Here is a 12,286-nt window from a genome sequence, read left to right on the forward strand (position 1 = left end):
GGGACTGTCATATGAAGCGAGACTAATTCGGTTAGGATTATATTGATTGGAGTTTAAAAGAGTGAGAGGGGATCTCATAGAAACTTACACAATTCTCAGAGGATTATTCAGGGTAGAATGGCCTCCTCCTGCTCCTACTTGCTATGTGTGGTTCTCTGAATCTGGCACCAGGTCAAGGACACTTGCAGGTTTCCATCAATAGTGATGCAGAGTAAGCAGCCAAACACATTGAAGTATTCTCAGAGAAAGCCAATCAGGAAATACAAACTGCAGAATACTAGGGGCTGGTTTAGCACAGTGGGCTAAGTAGCTGGCTTGTAATGCAGAACAATGCCAGCAGTGCTGGTTCAATTCCCATACTGGCCTTCCTGAACAGGTACCAGAATGTGGCGACTAGGGGCTTTTCAGAGTAACTTCATTGAAGCCTGCTCGTGACAATAAGTGGTTATTATTATATTACTTTCACTTTTAATTTTTAAACTTTACAGACTGGTACAAGTTGGTTTACAGGAGAAATTAAATGGGCATAAACAAACATTTAACAGAAAAGTATTAGTTTAATTTCTCATCATATGGGCAGCACGATAGCACAGTGGTTAACACAATGGCTTCACAGCTCCAGGGTCCCAGGTTCGATTCCCGGCTTGGGTCACTGTCTGTGCGGAGTCTGCACGTTCTCCACATGTCTGCGTGGGTTTCCTCCGGGTGCTCCGGTTTCCTCCCACAAGTCCCGAAAGACATGCTGTAGGGTGAATTGGACATTCTGAATTCTCCCTGCGTACCCAAATTAAATTTTCAACAAATATAACATGACTCTTCCAGGACCAGTGAAGTTGTTTAGCAGTAATCATGATGTTAGTACATTAATAAAAACCCACTTACACCTCTGTCAATAAGGCAGAACTTTATCAAAGGTTGTTACATTTGGGGGAATATTCCGGTCCAGCCAGTGATGGGATTGACCAGTGCCATGGCCTGTTGTATCTGCCGCCGTCCAATCCTGGTGAAATTGGAGACCTCAGCAGTCTGGAACAGTGTATAATCACTGGCATCAACTTCTGGATTCTGCATTTACCGCCACATGTGCAGCCTCCAGGAGCTGCTGTCAGTTTTACAGAAGTTGCAATGGCAAATGCTAAAATTTCATCATTGTGACCACTGCAACATTCAGACTAATTATATAATTTATTACTTGTCATTGTGTGGAGTCTGCCCGTTTTCCCCGTGTCTCTGCCGGGTGTTCCGGTTTCCTCCCACCGTCCAAAGTGGTTCAGGTTAGGTGGATTGGCCATGATAAATTGCCATTAGTGTCCGTAAAGGGTGGGTGGGTGTATCGGGTTACGGGTATAGGGTGGAGGGTGTTCTTTCCAAGGGCCGGTGCAGGCTCGATGGGCCGAATGGCCTCCTTCTGCACTGTAAATTCTATCATTTGAGCTTAAGGGTGTAAGAACTAACTAACCAGCCACACCCAGTTCCTGCTCATTGTTACTGGGAGTGTATCCATTCTCAAGAAGGACAATGTTCCAAACATTAATCACACTGTTAATTCTAGACACTCCAATTGACCAATATCATGAACTGCCTGACAAGAGCACAGCCAACAATTATTGCTCTTGAGAAGGTGGTGGTGAGCTGCCTTCTTGAACCACTGAAGTCCTTGTGGTGTTTGTCTGTCCACAGTGCTGTTATAGAGGGTGTTCCAGGATTTTAACCCAGTGACAATAATAATAATCTTTATTAGTGTCACAAGTAGGCTCCCGTTAACACTGCTGTGAAGTTACTGTGAATATACTGAATCAGTTGAATTGCTGGTTTCTATGTGGTACATGGTGGGTGAGATTCTCCCATCGGGGGGGCTAATTGCCGATGCCGGAGTGTTTTACTCCGGCGTTGGCGTCCGTTCCGAGACCCGATTCTCCGGGCCACAGTGGGGTAGCACGGCGCTGGAGCGGCCCACGCCAAACCCTGCGTGAACCTGGCGCCGTGGGGTCCGCGCATTCGCAGTGGCCTTTTTCCCCGCGCCGGCCCCGACGGCAAATGGCACAGGGTACAGGAGCCGGCAAGGAGGCCTCTCGACAGAGAGGCTGGCCCGCCGATCGGTGGGTCCCGATCGCGGGCCAGGCCACTACGGAGGGCCCCCCCCCCCGGAGTCGGACCCCCCCTCCCCCCCCACAGCCCCCCCCGGACCCTTCAACACCGAGATCCCGTTGGCTCAGAGGATGTTAGACTCGGCTTTTTAGTGACGGCCGCTCGGCCCATCCGGGCCGGAGAGTCAGCGCATACCCCGACCGGCACCGCGCCGACCACGCTGGCCCCAGTGCCGCCGATTCTCCGCTCTGCGGAGAATCGCATCCTGGCCTCGGGCGGCGTGGCGTGATTGGCGCGGCCCGCCGGCGATTCCCCAACCCGGCGGAGGGTCGGAGAATTCCGCCCGATCAAGCAGACAAGAAATCAGAGCATGAGCCGACCATTCAATATAATGATTACTGATCCTGAGCTTTAACTCCACTTTCCCATCTGCTCCCCATATCCCTTGATTCCCTCAGAGACCAAAGATTTGTCTGTCCCAGCCTGAAACAGCAGTGACTGGTACAGAAAGCCAGGAACAGAGAATTCCAAAGACTCACAAGCCTTTGAGAGAATCATAAAATCCCTACAGTGCAGAAGGAATCCATTCAGCCAATCGAGGCTGCACCGACTCTTTGAATGGCCACAGTACCTAGACCCAATCCCCCACCCTATTCCTGCAACCCCACCCTAAGGTGCAATTGATCACGGCCAATCGAATTAACCTGCACATCTTTGGATTGTGGGAGGACACCGGAGCACCCGGAGGAAACCCACGCAGACACGGGGAGAACGTGCAGACTCCGCACAGACAGTGACCCAAGGCCAGAATTGAACCTGAGTGCCTGGCGCTGTGAGGCAGCCGTGCTAACCACTGTGCCACCCTGCCGCCTGTTTAGATTTAAAGTGATGTGGGTGTCACTGACTAGACTTGAATTTGTTGATCATCCCTAGTTGCCCTTGAGAAGGTTGTGGTGAGTTTTAGTCCAGTTTTAGATAACTGGCTTAGACAGATTTTCAGAGGCGAGATTCAGTGAGTATAAAAATAGGCTATCTTAAAGTGCAGCTTTCTCTGTCGTGGAGTGCTGCTTTGGACTGCAGTACAGTGGGTAAGTTGGGGTTTGGTGACTGAGTGAGTTTGGTGAGCAGGGAACAACGTGATCCATTCCTTGTCTACCTTTCCTCAGAAAAAAGGAGGGGCATCCTTGGTAAGTAGGATCTGTTGAGTATGTTAACCATCCTTAACATACCCTAAACTGGAGGAAGTAAAAGGGAGTAATTTAAGGGTGAGTCATGGCAGTGCAGTATGACCACCTGGAATGCTGCTCATGTGCAATGTGGGAAGTCAGGGACACTTCCAATGTCCAGGAGACCACAGGTGCAGGACGTGTCTGCGGCTGCAGCTACTTGAAATCCACATCTCGGAGCAGGAGGTGCAACTGGAGTGACTGAGGAGCATCCACCAGACTGAGATCTTTGTGGATAGTGTTGTGTATTCATGTTTGTTCCTGGTCGGCAGAGTTTTAGAGTTCGGTCACGTGACATACTGATGAGGTCAGTGGCAGTTTGGGCGGGCTAACAGTCAGTCTGATCTCGCAGTCTGTATCAAATCACATTTGCAATAATGCTCCCGTTTGTTTGTATCTTTGTGGTCTGTAATTCTGTACTTGAAAAAACTACAGATAGCATGTACAGCGAGGTGGTCACACCGCAGGTAAAGAGTGCACAGATAGAAAGGGAATGGGTGATTGCCAGAAAGATTAAAAGTATTAGACAGGTAGTGCAGGAGTTCCTGGGTCCATCTTGCTCTCGAACAGACATTCTGTTTTGTATACTGATGTACCGTCAATTACCACGAGACGAGAATGGTGAAACAATCGAGGCTTTATTGCACAAGATGTTGTGCCTCCTGCAGCTGGAACCAAAATGGGAGCAGCACAGGAGAGCAGACACTTTTATACGCCGCCTGCTGGGAGAAGCCAGCTGGCTGGGATTTACTGTGGTACCTGTAATACACGGGCAGTACCGTAATACATGCAATGTGTTACCAGTGGTGTTTACCACATTCACCCCCTGTTTAAAAAAAGTCCGGCGGGGGGGAAGAAAACATTACAGATTGAGTCTGTCGGAGGCTCTGACCCTCCGCTGCGATCGCCTCAGTCCTGGTGGTGGTGTGGGCGCTGGTGTGGTCACCTGTGACTCCGGGAGCGGGTTGTCCTCGTCTTCGTCACCCCTGAGTGGATCCAGTGGGGGGACGGATCCTGCTGGGGTGAGGTTCGCTGGTGGGAGGGTGGGTGGCGCAGGGGTGAATGAGGCAATCGGGGGTTGGGGGTGGGGCCCCAATGGGTGCCAGGTCCCAGAGGGAGACTGTGTCCTGGCGCCCGTCGGGGTGTGCCACGTAGGCGTACTGCGGGTTTGCATGGAGGGGGTGGACCTTTTCAACCAAGGGATCTGGTTTATGATTCCTCACATGCTTCCGGAGGAGGACAGGTCCAGGAACTGTCAGCCATGTTGGGAGCGAGACCCCGGAGGTGGACTTCTCAGGGAAGGCAAAGACACGTTCATGAGGGGTCCATTAGTAGCAGTGCACAGGAGCGACCGGATGGAGTGGAGCGCATCAGGGAGGACCTCCTGCCAGAGGGAGACCAGGAGATTCCTAGACCGAAGGGCCAGCAGGATGGCCTTCCAGACTGTCCCGTTCTCCCTCTCTATCTGCCCGTTTCCCCAGGGGTTGTAGCTGCTCCTCCTGCTCGAGGCAATGCCCTTGCTGAGCAGGAACTGATGCAGCTCATCACTCATGAAGGAGGATCCCCGATCGCTGTGGATGTAGGTGGAGAAACCGAACAGAGTGAAGATGCTGTGCAGGGCATTACCGTAGCAGAAGTCATGTCAGGGCAGGGGATGGCGAAGGGGAACCGGGAGTACTCATCAATCACGTTGAGGAAGTACACGTTGCGGTCGGTGGAGGGGAGGGGCCCTTTGAAGTCCATGCTGAGGTGCTCAAAGAGGCGGGAGGCCTTCACCCGGTGCGCTCGATCTGGCCGGTAGAAGTGCGGCTTGCACTCTGCCAGACCTGGTAGTCCCTAGTCATGGTCCTGACCTCCTCAATGGAGTAGGGCAGGTTGCGGGCCTTGACAAAATGGAAGAACCAGGTGACACCCGGGTGGCAGAGGTCATTGTGGAGAGCCTGGAGTCGGTCCACTTGTGCGCTGGCACATGTACCTCGGGACAGGGCATCTGGGGGCTCAGTGAGCTTCCCCGGGCGATACAGGATCTCATAATTATAGGTGGAGAGCTCGATCCTCCACCTCAAGATCATATCATTTTTGATCTTACCCCGCTTTGTGTTGTTAAACTTGAAGGCAACCGACCGTTGGTCAGTGAGGAGAGTGAATCTCCTGCCGGCCAGGTAATGCCACCAATGTCGCACAGCTTCCACAATAGGGGCTGGTTTAGCACAGGGCTAAATCGCTGGCTTGGGAAGCAGGCCAGCAGCACGGTTCAATTTCCGTACCAGCCTCCCCGAACAGGCGCCGGAATGTGGCGACTAGGGGCTTTTCACAGTAACTTCATTTGAAGCCTACTTGTGACAATAAGCGATTTTCATTTCATTTCATGGCTTGGGCCTCCTTTTCGACAGAGGAGTGCCGAATTTCGGAGGCATGGAGGGTGCGGGAAAAGAAGGCCACGGGCCTGCCCGCCTGGTTGAGGGTGGTGGCCAGAGCGACGTCTGATGCATTACTCTCCACCTGAAAGGGGAGGGTCTCGTCGACTGCGTTCATCGTGGCCTTGGCGATGTCCGCCTTGATGTGGTTGAAGGCCTGGCGGGCCTCAGCCATCAGGGGAAAAACTGAGGACTTGACGAGTGGGCGGGCCTTGTCCGCATAATTTGGAACCCACTGGGCGTAATAAGAGAAAATCCCCAGGCATCATTTCAGGGCCTTGGGGCAGTGAGGGAAAGGGAGTTCCAGGAGGGGGCGCATGGGGTCGAGCCCGAGGACTCCATTTTCCACTACGTAGCCAAGGATGGCTAAGCGGTTGGTGCGGAACACGCATTAATCCTTATTGTAGGAGAGGTTAAGGGGTTTGGCGGCATGGAGGAATTTTTGGAGGCTTGCGTCGTGGCTCTGCTGGTCGTGGCCGCAGATGGTGACGTTATCTAGGTACGGGAAGGTGGCCCGCAGCCCGTACTGGTCATCCATTCAGTCCATCTCTCGCTGGAAGACTGAGACCCCATTGGTGACACCGAAGGGAACCCTAAGGATGTGATAGAGGCGGCCATCTGCTTCGAACGCAATGTATTGGCGGTCCTCCGGGTGGATGGGGAGCTGGTGGTAGGCGGACTTCAAATCTACTGTGGAGAAGACTCAATACTGCGCAATCTGATTGACCATGTCAGATATGCGTGGGAGGAGGTACGCAGCGAGCTGCGTGTACCGATTGATGGTCTGACTGTAGTCAATGACCATCCTGTGCTTCTCCCCAGTCTTCACGACCACCACTTGAGCTCTCCAGGGGCTGTTGCTGGCCTCAATGATCCCCTCCCGCAGAAACCGTTGGACCTCCGACCTGATGAAGGTCCTGTCCTGGGCACTGTACCGTCTGCTCCTAGTGGTGACGGGCTTACAGTCCGGGGTGAGGTTTGCAAACAGCGAAGGTGGATCGACCTTCAGGGTCGTGAGGCCGCAGACGGTGAGGGGGGGCACGGGTCCACCGAATTTCAAAGTAAGGCTTGGGAGGTGGCATTGAAAATCAAGACCCAGTAACAGGGCAGCGCAGAGGTGGGGGAGGACGTAGAGCCGGAAGTTGCTGAACTCTAAGCCCTGAACGGTGAGGGTCGCGACACAGTACCCCCGGATTTCCACGGAATGGGATCCGGAGGCCAGGGAGATTTTCTGGGTGACGGGGAGTACCGGGAGGGAGCAGCGCTTTACCGTAGCAGGGTGGATGAAACTCTCTGCCTGTTTCGTCTCGTGCCCGTTGATCTTCACCATCGTCGTAGCGGTCGCGAGGTTGCGGAGCCGAGACTGATCCAGGGTGATGGAGGCGAGTTGCGGAAGATGTTGGGAGGTCCCGGGCTGATCAGCGGTGGTGGAGGTATCAGTGGGCAGCGAACGGCCAGACGAACAGGGGTCCTGAGGCGCGGTCCAAAATGGCGGTGAAGATGGCGGCGCCCACAGGGCGCACATGGCGGGCGGCATCAAAGATGGTGGCGCCCAAGGGTCGCACGTGGCCTGTGGTGGAGAAGATGGCAGCGCCCCTGGATCGCACGTGGTGGGTGTAGCAATGCCAGGCCTGGAAACAGTGGCGACCGGCCGGGCCTGGCAAACAGAAACAAAGTGGCCCTTCTTCCCGCACCCAGGCAGCACTGCCTGGGATGTTTGCTGTGGCCACAAAAATAACATTTGGGCCCTCTGGAGTTGTCTGGCTGCCGCGCGGCGCAGGCTTGCGGTGAGCTGGAGTCGGCAGCTGGTGGGGTCCATGATGCCCACGAGGGTGCCCCGCAGTCGGAGGTGTAGGCCTCCAGATTACAGGAGGCCACTTCTAGGGAATTAGCAAGCTGCACAGTCTCTGCAAGATCGAGCGTACCCCTCTCCAATAGTCGCTGGCAAACGTACATCGACTTAATGCCCGTGACATAAGCGTCTCTGATTAGTACTTCGGTGTGTTGGACTGCCGAAGCTGCCGGGCAGTCACAGTTCCTACTGAGAATCTGTAGAGACCGCAAGAAATCATCTAGAGTCTCCCCCGGGAGTTGCCGTCTCGTGGCCAGGATGTGCCTGGCGTACACTTGATTTACCGACTTAATGTAGTGTCCCTTTAGTAGTGTCATCGCTTCTGTGTAGATGGACGCATCCCGGATGAGGGGACAGACTTGAGGGTTCACTCATGAGTAGAGGACTTGGAGCTTCTGTGGGTCCGAGAGTTCTTCAGTGGCTGCTCCGAGGTAGCCTTCGAAGCAGGCTAGCCAGTGCTCGAAGGAGGACGTGGCGTTGGCTGCGTGAGGCTCAGCTCCAGGCGATCAGGCTTGATTAAGATGTTCATATTTTAAAATCTTGTGCAGTAAATTGATGTTCCGTCAATTACCACGAGATGAGAATATTGCACAAGATGTTGTGCCTCCTGCAGCTGGAACCAGAATGGGAGCAGCGCAGGAGAGGGTACACTTTTATACATCGCCAGCTGGGAGGAGCCAGCAGGCTGGGATTTACTGTGGTACCTGTAATACACGGGCAGTACTGTAATACATGCAATGTGTTACCAGTGGTGTTTACCACATATACTGTTTGGGGAGGTGGTTTCTGCAGCAATGCCATGGCACTGTGGTGAATGTATAATTACTGATAATTCACCAGTGCGCTGTGTTATGTTATTAACCCTGTGGGCTCTACCTATGGGCCACTGTGTGGCTTCACCCACAGGGGATATGTTGGGGCCTGTACGGGCTCCGCCCATGGCTCCACCCCCTTCACAGTAAGTATAAGAGCTGCCGACCTGCGGGGCCGCCTTCAGTATTGTACCGGTCACAGGCAGGCTCAGTTCTAAGCTGATTAAAACCATGGATCCAGCAGAGGGCAGTAGAGAAGAGCTGCTGATTGGCTGTTGCAAGGGAAATCTGCATACCTCCGTTGTGGTCACCCTAACCTGAAGGTGTACCTGAGCTAGATACCCTAACTGTTCAAGTGGAGACAAGCTAGGGTGGAAACTTAGATCTAGGACAGAGTTATTATCTCTGGGTTGTTACCCGTGCCACGTGATAGCGAGACGAGGAATAGGGAGAGAGAGGAGTTGAACATGTGGCTACAGGGATGGTGCAGGGGGGAAGGTTTCAGATTTCTGGATAATTGGGGCTCATTCTGGGGTCGGTGGGACCTCTATAAACGGGATGGTCTACACCTGGACCAGAGGGGTACCAATATCCTGCGGGGGAAATTTGCTAATGCTCTTCGGGAGGGTTTAAACTAGTTCAGCAGGGGCTTGGGAACCTGAATTGTAGCTCCAGTATACAGGAGGTTGAGAGTAGTGAGGTCATGAGTAAGGTTTTAAAGTTGCAGGAGTGTACCGGCAGGCAGGAAGGTGGTTTAAAGTGTGTCTTCTTCAATGCTAGGAGCATCCGGAATAAGGTGGGTGAACTTGCGGCATGGGTTGGTACCTGGGACTTCGAAGTTGTAGCCATTTCGGAGACATGGATAGAGCACGGACAGGAATGGTTGTTGCAGGTGCTGGGGTTTAGATATTTCAATAAGCTCAGGGAAGGTGGTAAAAGAGGGGGAGGGGTGGCATTGTTAGTCATGGACAGTATTACGGTGGCAGAAAGGGCGTTTGATGAGGACTCGTCTACTGAGGTAGTATGGGCTGAGGTTAGAAACAGGAAAGGAGAGGTCACCCTGTTAGGGGTTTTCTATAGGCCTCCGAAAAGTTCCAGAGATGTAGAGGAAAGGATTGCAAAGATGATTCTGGATAGGGGCGAAAGCAACAGGGTAGTTGTTATGGGGGACTTTAACTTTCCAAATATTGACTGGAAACGCTATAGTTCCAGTACTTTAGATGGGTCCGTTTTTGTCCAATGTGTGCAGGATGGTTTCCTGACACAGTATGTAGATAGGCCAACGAGAGGCGAGGCCGTATTGGATTTAGTACTGGGTAATGAACCAGGACAGGTGTTAGATTTGGAGGTAGGTGAGCACTTTGGTGATAATGACCACAATTCGATTACGTTTACTTTAGTGATGGAAAGGGATAGGTATATACCGCAGGGCATGAGTTATATCTGGGGGAAAGGCAATTATGATGCAATGAGGCAAGACTTAGGATGCATCGGATGGAGAGGAAAACTGCAGGGGATGGGCACAATGGAAATGTGGAGCTTGTTCAAGGAACAGCTACTGCGTGTCCTTGATAAGTATGTACCTGCCTGGAAGGGAGGAAGTGGTCGAGCAAGGGAACCGTGGTTTACTAAGACAGTCGAAACACTTGTCAAGAGGGAGAAGGAGGCTTATGTAAAGATGAGACATGAAGGGTCAGTTAGGGCGCTCGAGAGTTACAAGTTAGCTAGGAAGGACCTAAAGAGAGAGCTAAGAAGAGCCAGAAGGGGACATGAGAAGTCTTTGGCAGGTAGGATCAAGGATTACCCTAAAGCTTTCTAGAGATATGTCAGGAATAAAAGAATGACTAGGGTAAGAATAGGGCCAGTCAAGGACAGTAGTGGGAAGTTGTGCTTGGAGTCCGAGGAGATAGGAGAGGTGCTAAATAAATATTTTTCGTCAGTATTCACACAGGAAAAAGACAATGTTGTCGAGGAGAATACTGAGATTTGGGCTACTAGACTAGAAGGGCTTGAGGTTCATAAGGAGGAGGTGTTAGCAATTCTGGAAAGTGTGAAAATAGATAAGTCCCGTGGGCCAGATGGGATTTATCCTAGGATTCTCTGGGAAGCTAGGGAGGAAATTGCTGAGCCTTTGGCTTTGATCTTTAAGTCATCTTTGTCTACAGGAATAGTGCCAGAAGACTGGAGGTTAGCAAATGTTGTCCCCTTGTTCAAGAAGGGGAGTAGAGACAACCCCGGTAACTATAGACCAGTGAGCCTTACTTCTGTTGTGGGCAAAACCTTGGAAAGGTTTATAAGAGATAGGGTGTATAATCATCTGGAAAGGAATAATTTGATTAGAGATAGTCAACACGGTTTTGTGAAGGGTAGGTCGTGCCTCACAAACCTTATTGAGTTCTTTGAGAAGGTGACCAAACAGGTGGATGAGGGTAAAGCAGTTGATGTGGTGTATATGGATTTCAGTAAAGCGCTTGATAAGGTTCCCCACGGTCGGCTACTGCAGAAAATACGGAAGCATGGAATTCATGGAGATTTAGCAGTTTGGATCAGAAATTGGCTAGCTGGAAGAAGACAAAGGGTGGTGGTTGATGGGAAGTGTTCAGACTGGAGTCCAGTTACTGGTGGTGTACCACAAGGATCTGTTTTGGGGCCACTGCTGTTTGTCATTTTTATAAATGACCTATAAAGGATGGGTGAGTAAATTTGCAGATGGCACTAAAGTCGGTGGAGTTGTGGACAATGCGGAAGGATGTTACAAGTTACAGAGGGACATAGATAAGCTGCAGCGCTGGGCTGAGAGGTGGCAAATGGAGTTTAATGCAGAAAAGTGTGAGGTGATTCATTTTGGAAGGAATAACAGGAAGACAGAGTACTGGGCTAATGGTAAGATTCTTGGCAGTGTGGATGAGCAGAGAGATCTCGGTGTCCATGTACATAGATCCCTGAAAGTTGCCACTCAGGTTGAGAGGGTTGTTAAGAAGGCATACGGTATGTTAGCTTTTATTGGTAGAGGGATTGAGTTTCAGAGCCATGAGGTCATGTTGCAGCTGTACAAAACTCTGGTGCGGCCGCATTTGGAGTATTGCGTGCAATTCTGGTCGCCGCATTATAGGAAGGATGTGGAAGCATTGGAAAGGGTGCAGAGGAGATTTACCAGAATGTTGCCTGGTATGGAGGGAAGATCTTATGAGGAAAGGCTGAGGGACTTGAGGCTGTTTTCATTAGAGAGAAGAAGGTTAAGAGGTGACTTAATTGAGGCATACAAGATGATCAGAGGATTGGATAGGGTGGACAGTGAGAGCCTTTTTCCTCGGATGGTGATGTCTAGCACGAGGGGACATAGCTTTAAATTGAGGGGAGATAGATATAGGACAGATGTCAGAGGCAGGTTCTTTACTCAGAGAGTAGTAAGGGTGTGGAATGCCCTGCCTGCAACAGTAGTGGACTCGCCAACACTAAGGACATTCAAATGGTCATTGGATAGACATATGGACGATAAGGGAATAGTGTAGATGGGCTTTAGAGTGGTTTCACAGGTCGGCGCAACATCGAGGGCTGAAGGGCCTGCACTGCGCTGTAATGTTCTATGTACTATGCTCTATGGTTTACTTCTCCACGTGTGTTCGAGTGAATTGATGGTCACATCAGGCACCAAGAGGAGCTCAGATGTACGGGGAGGGGGAGGGGTGGAGAGGTGTGGATTTAATAAAGTGTGGAGAACAGCTGTTTTGTGGTCGGGGATTCCATTGTAAGGGGAACAAATAGATCGAGAGATAGATGGGGGAGCATTGTTCATTAATGATTAATGCATTAGTGGGAGAGAATATTGGCTCAGAAAATCTCGATGTAGAATTAGTCCGGGTGGAGTTAAAACATTAGTGGGAGTTGTCT

The 12,286-nt window shown here is 51.4% G+C and overlaps 1 protein-coding gene across 1 annotated transcript in view; it reads right to left on the minus strand.

Annotated features, from left to right (window-relative positions):
* chst1 (carbohydrate (keratan sulfate Gal-6) sulfotransferase 1) overlaps positions 1-12,286 on the minus strand; it is a 127,416-nt gene that overhangs the window by 21,925 nt on the left and 93,205 nt on the right. The gene's annotated exons all lie outside the window — the stretch shown is intronic.

This window comes from Scyliorhinus torazame, chromosome 10 (assembly GCF_047496885.1).
Source record: "Scyliorhinus torazame isolate Kashiwa2021f chromosome 10, sScyTor2.1, whole genome shotgun sequence".
Taxonomy (NCBI): Eukaryota; Metazoa; Chordata; class Chondrichthyes; order Carcharhiniformes; family Scyliorhinidae; genus Scyliorhinus; species Scyliorhinus torazame.